Raw genomic sequence first — 8,008 nt, 5'->3', positions numbered from 1 at the left:
TTCTTTCCATGACATCAACGACCCTGGTTTGTTGTCGAATCCATTGATTCGTCATTCTGTCTCTGAGTGTTATTCCAAGCGTACTCCGTTCCATGGCTCTTTGTGTCACTCTCAATTTATCTTCGGATGCTTTCGTTAAAGTCAACGTTTCCGCTCCATAAGTGAGCACTGGAAGGACACAAGTGTCGAAAAATTTGCGTTTCATTTTGCTTTTGAAAATTAGTCTGAGTTTTCCGAACGCTGCCCATGCAAGACCAATCCTACGTCTTATTTCTGCAGTTTGGTTGTCCAGACCTAACTTCAGTTTATGTCCTAGATATACATAGCTGTCGACTCGTTCAATGACAGTGTCACCAATTTTGATTTCTCTATCGTCCCCGATGTTGGTCATGACTTTTGTTTTCGATAAGTTCATCTTGAGGCCAACTTTGCTCGCCTCTTCACTTAACTGTTGTAGCATAAGCTGAGCCTGACCTAGATTCGCTGCTATCGGTACAATGTCATCAGCGAAGCGTAGATTGCTCAGGTACTCTCCATTTATCTTTATTCCCATTTTACTCCAGTTTAACTTCCTAAAAATACTCTGCAGAATCGCCGTGAATAATTTCGGTGAAATGGTGTCACCCTGCCTTACACCTCGGCCAATTCTGAATTTCCCCGTGCTCTTATGAAGTTTTATACATGAAGTAGCATTTTTGTGCACATATCGAATTGTGTTGGAGTACCTTGAGTCTTCTCTACATTCGTCGGATGCGTCCAATATCGACCATGTTTCCACTGAATCGAAAGCTTTTTCGAAGTCTATGAACAGCAAGACTATGTCGATGTTGTATTCACGACACTTCTCAATAAGCGTTCTCATCACCTGCAAATGGTCGTTTGTGCTGAAACCAGATCTGAAAGCAGCTTGTTGAACAGGTTGGTAGAAGTCGAACTTGTTAGTGTGCCTCTTCGTAATGATTTTCATAAGCAACTTGTAGAGTGTTGACAATAGGCTTATGGGTCGGTAATTTTCCAGCTTTGTTATGTCTCCTTTTTTATGCAGCAGGCTTCTGGTACTTCTTCCCATTGGAGACATTGATTAAACAAAGCCGTGATTGCCTTTAATAAGAAGTCTCCACCCAGTTTAATGGCTTCCACTGGAACACCATCTTCTCCGGGAGACTTTTTGTTTTTCATCTCGGCTACTGCGGCCTTGACTTCATCAACAGTTATGTCGGGCATATCCTCCGATCCCACGTTTCTTATTATTGGTCTATCTTCGGTTTCTTCCGTTGGACTCTGTCTTGCTGAAGAAAACAAATTCTCATAAAATTCTGTTGCAATGTTTAATATCGCATTTCGATCCGTTTGGATCGTTCCTGTTTTGTCTCGTAATTTGAAGATTTCTTTTTTGGCGTTTGTCATTTTTCTCCGTAGGACTTTCATATTGCAGTTAGCTTCAATTATGTTTTGAGCCAATTGGACATTATATTTTCTTTCATCTGATCTCCTTGCTTTGTTGATACTTTTAGACAAGTTCCGGTATTCCACCGAATCTCGTCCTCCGTTTTTTACCAACTCTGCTCTGCTTGCGATCAGGTCTAATGTTTCTCTGCTTAGTTTTGATAATTTCCCTTGGACGGATTTGCAATTGGATTTCATGAAACCCATTATTGTATCGACGATTTTGGTATTCAATTCGTCCAATGTTTCACATTGATTGTTGACGTTATCTAATTCGGCAGTCATTTTCGTAGCAAATTCTTCATTTCATTAGAGGTTTGTCAAAGCTCAGTGGAGAATTATTCGACCTCAGCCGATATTTTTATTCAAAGAGGTGGCACAAATAGACTCAGCGAAGTCTTGTTAGCTTACAAAAGAAGTGGGATATGTTACAATTTTAACCCGTTTTCTCCTAGTGTTCGCATACGCGGACGGCTTCGAAAAGCAACTTTCAGCGCCACCTGTCTCATATGTTTCAAATGATTACGAGCCACTTTGTTGCATTTTGAAAGAGAATATGACAGTATACTACACGCGTATATCATAACTGCTACAAAATGGCACCAGCTCGAAAGAAAAAGTAACAACCTTTATAATTAAAATACGAAAATTCAACAACTTTACAATTATTTATTGAATAAATCATTTCACATAAGATTGCTAACAACTGAATATACAAAAACCAACGATTCGATGTGAGATAGGGTCTAAATGTTAGCAAAACGCAAACATTGCAATTTTGCATTGTGCGTCGCAAACGGTCGCAAAATGATCGGTTCGAGTATTTGTTTTTGAATTTAGGGATTTCAGAGATTATTGAACCTGCTTGTTTTTGCAGTTGTTATGACAGCAACAATCCTAACGTGAATTTCCAAACGTATCTTTTGCAGACGTATGAATTTAGCAGATATTTTGGACGATTTGGAAGTCGACGATGTTCAAAACATTTACATCCAGCCACCTAACGATGTAAATGAAGCATCAGATGATGAATTTATGGACGGAAACTGTAATGTTGTTTCCAAGAAATTACTTCAGCTGCCTGCCGAAAAGAAAGCAAGCAGAAAAGAAACAATCCGAAAAAGCCCAATGAGGCTCAGAAAGCGGCATTTGAACAATACAACAGCGATGAAAACAGCCGTAAAAAGAAAACGATGTGATAATTATGTTCCTAAAAACGAAAACGGTGATACATCTGTGATAAATTCTAAAAAGGTGAGCTTGAATAACTCGAGGACAATCTGTAAACAGAATAAACAGAAAAACAATGATAACTCGAAGCAAAATCCTAAAAATATAAACTGTGATAATGATGGTGTGCAGGCTGTGAAAAGCAAGAATGTTTTGAAAAGAAAGGGGGCTGTTATTGACATAGACGGTAATTTACCGAAGCGATCGAAAATCAAAAAAGTTTCTCAGTGCAACGTTAAACGTAACAATGACATTCGGAAGGCTGATGACAGTTCTGGAGGTAAAAGCTCTAAAAAGAGTGGAATTGATTGGTCACTGGGAGGTGAAACCGATGTTACTCAAACCGGGTTTGGATTCACTGTTACTTCAACTGATCAAAACAATATGAATGCAAATGATTACTTTGAACTCTTTTTCGACGATGATTTGCTTGAATTGATAATTTCTGAGAGCTCAAACTACTGCAGTTCAAAAAATTGGCCGGACATAAACCTCAGCAAGGCTGAATTGAGAACGTTCTTCGCTATTTTAATAATCTCTGGATATAATCCATTACCTAGTAAAGCTATGTATTGGAGCAAAGGCAAGGACTTGCGCAATGATGCGATATATGAATCTATGAGACGAGACCGATTCGATAACATTATGAAATCCCTACATTTTGCATCTGATGAAAATTTGGACAAAAGCGACAAATACTCGAAATTGCGACCGATCATTTCTCACCTACAAAAGAAATTTATGAAACAATTTTCACCAACCGAAGCCATATCGCATGACGAAGCGATGGTCGAGTATTTCGGAAATCATGGCTGCAAACAGTCCATCAGAGATAAGCCCATCAGGTTTGGATATAAGGTGTTCTGCCACAACACGCCGTCTGGATATTTGGTTGCATTTGACCCGTACCAAGGAAAAACATATCAAGGTGATGAAGAAATGGAGAAGCAGTTCGGCAAGTCTGCGTCGTCGTTGTTAAATATTTTGGACAAGTATCCAATCAACAAGTCGCTGCATCCATATCACTTTTACTGCGACAACTATTTCACATCAATCGCGCTATGCAAAGAGCTAAAAAGCCGTGGCTACAATTGTACTGGCACGATTCGAGCCAACCGCCTGGGGAAGGATTGCCCGTTAACCGATGTCAAAAAATTTGCAAAGAAGCAAAGAGGATTCACTGAAGTTGCCACTGCTAAAGTGTCCGGTGACAAAGTTTTCGTAAGTCGATGGAAAGATAACTCAGTCGTAACAGTAGCGTCAACACGTTTCGCGGCCAATCCTGAAGGTTTTGTAAAGAGGTGGTGTAAAACCGATAAAAAGCACATACAAGTACCAATACCTCACGCAATCAACAATTACAATACCAACATGGGGGGCACCGACCGAACTGATCAGAATATCAATGCTTATCGAGTCTCCATCCGTGGAAAGAAATGGTGGTGGCCACTGTTTACCTGGATGTTGGATGCATCAGTCCAAAATGCTTGGCAGTTAGCCCGAAAACAAAATCCCGACCTTGTCCAGCTGAAATATCGACGTAACCTCGCAATGTCGTACTTGTCAGCACATAGTCAACCGCCGAAAGCAGCTGGAAGGAAACCGAAAATCGACGTTACAAACGAATCATCGAGTAACTCCATGCGCTTCGACAAAATTGCACATTTTGTAAAAAACACACGCAACAACAAACCGCGACGATGCCGCGGCAACAATTGTAAGTCCAAGGTTCGGACTGAATGTATAAAATGTGATGTGGGACTATGTGTCCCCTGTTTTGAGTCTTACCACATTTTGCAGTGATGCACTGCCGACAATAAAGAATGTTTTGTGATAAAGAAAGTCTCCGGTTTTTTCTTTTTCTTCAAGTTAGGAGATAACGACCTGTGTTCCGAACGAAAAGACAGGAATTGGTGAGTTTGTCTCATTAAAGCTGAAACAATCTGTCGAATATGCAACGAAAACGGTAAGAATTCCAATTAGAAACAAAACAATCAAAAGAGGTTATGTAATGACAGTTGCCATTATACAACAGCGACATCATTCTTTTTTTACGCAAATTAAATGCTGAAATTTTAGCGGTAAATTTAAACTTGTTTTTAATTCCGGAGAAAACGGGTTAATAAATGTTTACCATCGTTAAAATGTACGACACTTTCTTGAATGAAGATACTTTACCGCCGAAGTGAACGCAGCAAACATTCATTCTAGTACTTTTTGTTTTTGCATCGAGTAAAAAGTGTTTAGTGTTCAAATATGCCTTGGCGACCTAAAGAGACTATGTCTGAATACAGTGGAAAGCATAAGAGGGAGTTTCTTTGAATTTTTTCGGTGAATTTTTGTGATAAAATTTTCCATACATTTTCGGGAAACTGTCTTGTCATTTCCCTATGACGGGCCTTAAACAAAAGTTTTTTGAATTACAATAAAAATATTTCGTCCAGAGATTTTGATTCTGGTAGTGTGCCCATCACGCAGCCAGCATTGTAATTTTGTAATGCCACACTAATTCTTTGAAACAGATATTGGGTTGACCCTGGTTCACCTGATAAGTCTTCGATTCTTTTTCCATTTATTGTATACACATTGTTTTGCCTCGTCACAAATGGTTCCCAGTGTTTCAATTGCAAAAGGAACGAACAAATTATTGTAGTTAGCTAACAGGTTCTTGTACTTGTTACGTTTCCCTTTAGCAAATTTTTCGTCAATTTTACCGCAAGATGTACTTGATATGTCAATATATGAAGGCGCCAGAGTATCATTACAAGTGGCATATCATGTTGAGAAAAGACCATAGGACCAAGGTATTAAAGTTATGCCATCCTGTTTCTCGTTGTTCTGATGGTTTAGTCCAGGTGGTTCTAATCTCGCCGGGACTTGAGCTGAGCATTGTGATAATTTGATTATATTATTGAATTCCGCATGTCTTGCAAATCTAGCTGCGCTCAATTTGCATGATAGACCGTGTATGCCATCTGAGTTTACAACTGCTTCAGTACAACGACATTCATGCGGGATACAAACATTACATCCATAGCGTAGTGCTAACGAGATTCCAAGGCCACATTAATCTCGTCTGCGTCATAAATTGACAGAATATAGAGGACGAGTTGACGAGTACTTGTTACTGAGGATAAGAAAGATGTAAAGCCAATGTCATTGACACTTCGTATGCCGATATGTAAGGATACTGTTAGCGTGACGCAAGTGCACTACCAAAAAAGTTGTAAAATTTTTTGGGGACGGCGGAGCATATTTACAGCAACTTTTTGCCTTCAATCCTTAACTAACACCAACGACGCCCATCGAAACTTAGATATTTAGAATCTAGGCATCGATACGAGTTCAACGAGCTATTACACGTTAAAATAGGTTACGATTTGGCTGAGAAATTGAATTTCAAAATTTTGGTTTTTGTATGAAAACAGCATAAGACATTCGACCACTGTTTCGATCTGAGAGAAAATTTAAATACGTCTTTCGACGTGTTGCATTAATATGCAGTTCAAAAATACCATTTCTCATCAGGCCATGGCGACAGTGGTACTCGATACAATGCTCTAAGAACACTATACCGATTTGCACACGAACAAGTCTAGCGAATCATAGTTGAAATGAAGTTTCAACTCATCACCAAACACTTGCTAACTCGTGGCCAGTCATTGTTGCCTGTCTAATGGCACGGATTTGTTGTTGATGTGCTGAATGCTTAGCATTCGATTCAACCACATATAATTGATGACTTAGTCATCTGGTGGTTGAAAATTCAACAGATGTAGATACATTGCACCTCGTATCTATAGAAGAATCAACCATAGTCGCATGTGTGTGGCTAATGAAGGTTTGAAAAAACTTTCATTTGTTCACGTTCGATGTGTGCAAACTTTGCTCTGCTATGAAAACGGCATAACTGAAATTGGCTACCTTAGTTGGTCAATAAGATAGTTGCTATGTGAAAAAGTGGATCCAGTAACTGATAAATGTTTTTATAGATTTTCCTGAAATTTTGGTTGTAGTCTTGGGCGCTAGATTAAAATAGGATTTTAAAAAATGGGCATACGCAAGAGCTTTTATGAGCTAGGGCTCCCGGAAGTTTCCAAACAAAAGACATATAACAGCGTGTTTTGTGTGTGTGTGTGTGTGTGTGTGTGTGTGTGTGTGTGTGTGTGTGTGTGTGTGTGTGTGTGTGTGTGTGTGTGTGTGTGTGTGTGTGTGTGTGTGTGTGTGTGTGTGTGTGTGTGTGTGTGTGTGTGTGTGTGTTGTATATTTTGGTGTATAATGTGGATGGTAATGCGGTGAAAGGCGTGTGTTGTTTTGGGATGTGTTCTTTGTTGGAAATTGTGGGGAGCATTGAAGATTAACTTCCACTAGGTTCCTAACACCGCCAAAGACTGTCCCAAGCCAGTTTGAAAAAGAGTGGAGGGAATGAAGTTTAACGAGGACGTAGCAGTAAATAAGATAGGATTAGATAGATCAATCTTAAGGTTGAATGAATCGTGAGCTGGAAGCCGAAAGAATTGGGGTTAAGGGACCAACGTTGAGGTGGAACAACACGATCAGGAAGCCAAAGGATAGAACGATCCCAGAATTCTTATTAGCTACTAGGTTAAGCTTTTAAAGGACGAATAACCTTTTGCTCAGATAGGTTCAAAAGAATGGGCAAAGCTTTATGGAAAAGAATGTTCAAAAAGAGTAACACTACCCCGTCGGGCACTGTGCACTTTGATAGGCACGGTGGTCCCGGAACGTGCAGAAATGTGCGGGTCAGAGCTCGAGGATTACCGGGGGCGAGCAAAGTAAAGCTTTCATACTCACCAACCCGCAGTAGCAAGCGTGGTGTTTTAATGCTAAAAACCTTCAAACGAAGCCATAACGAATTATACACTGCCACATATAATGCCAGAACATTGTCGTCAAGTTCGACTTCTACCAACCCGTTGAACAAGCTGCTTTCAGATCTGGTTTCAGCACAAACGACCATTTGCAGGTGATGAGAACGCTTATTGAGAAGTGTCGTGAATACAACATCGACATAGTCTTGCTATTCATAGACTTCGAAAAAGCTTTCGATTCAGTGGAAACATGGTCGATATTGGACGCATTAGACGAATGTAGAGTAGACTCAAGGTACTCCAACACAATTCGATATGTGTACAAAAATGCTACTTCATGTATAAAACTTCATAAGAGCACGGAGAAATTCAGAATTGGCCGAGGTGTACGGCAGGGTGACACCATTTCACCTAAATTATTCACGGCGATTCTGCAGAGTATTTTCAGGAAGTTAAACTGGAGTAAAATGGGAATAAAGATAAATGGAGAGTACCTGAGC

The sequence above is a fragment of the Bradysia coprophila genome, unplaced genomic scaffold, assembly GCF_014529535.1.
Source record: "Bradysia coprophila strain Holo2 unplaced genomic scaffold, BU_Bcop_v1 contig_193, whole genome shotgun sequence".
Taxonomy (NCBI): Eukaryota; Metazoa; Arthropoda; class Insecta; order Diptera; family Sciaridae; genus Bradysia; species Bradysia coprophila.
Note: the sequence above shows the minus strand (reverse complement) of the source record.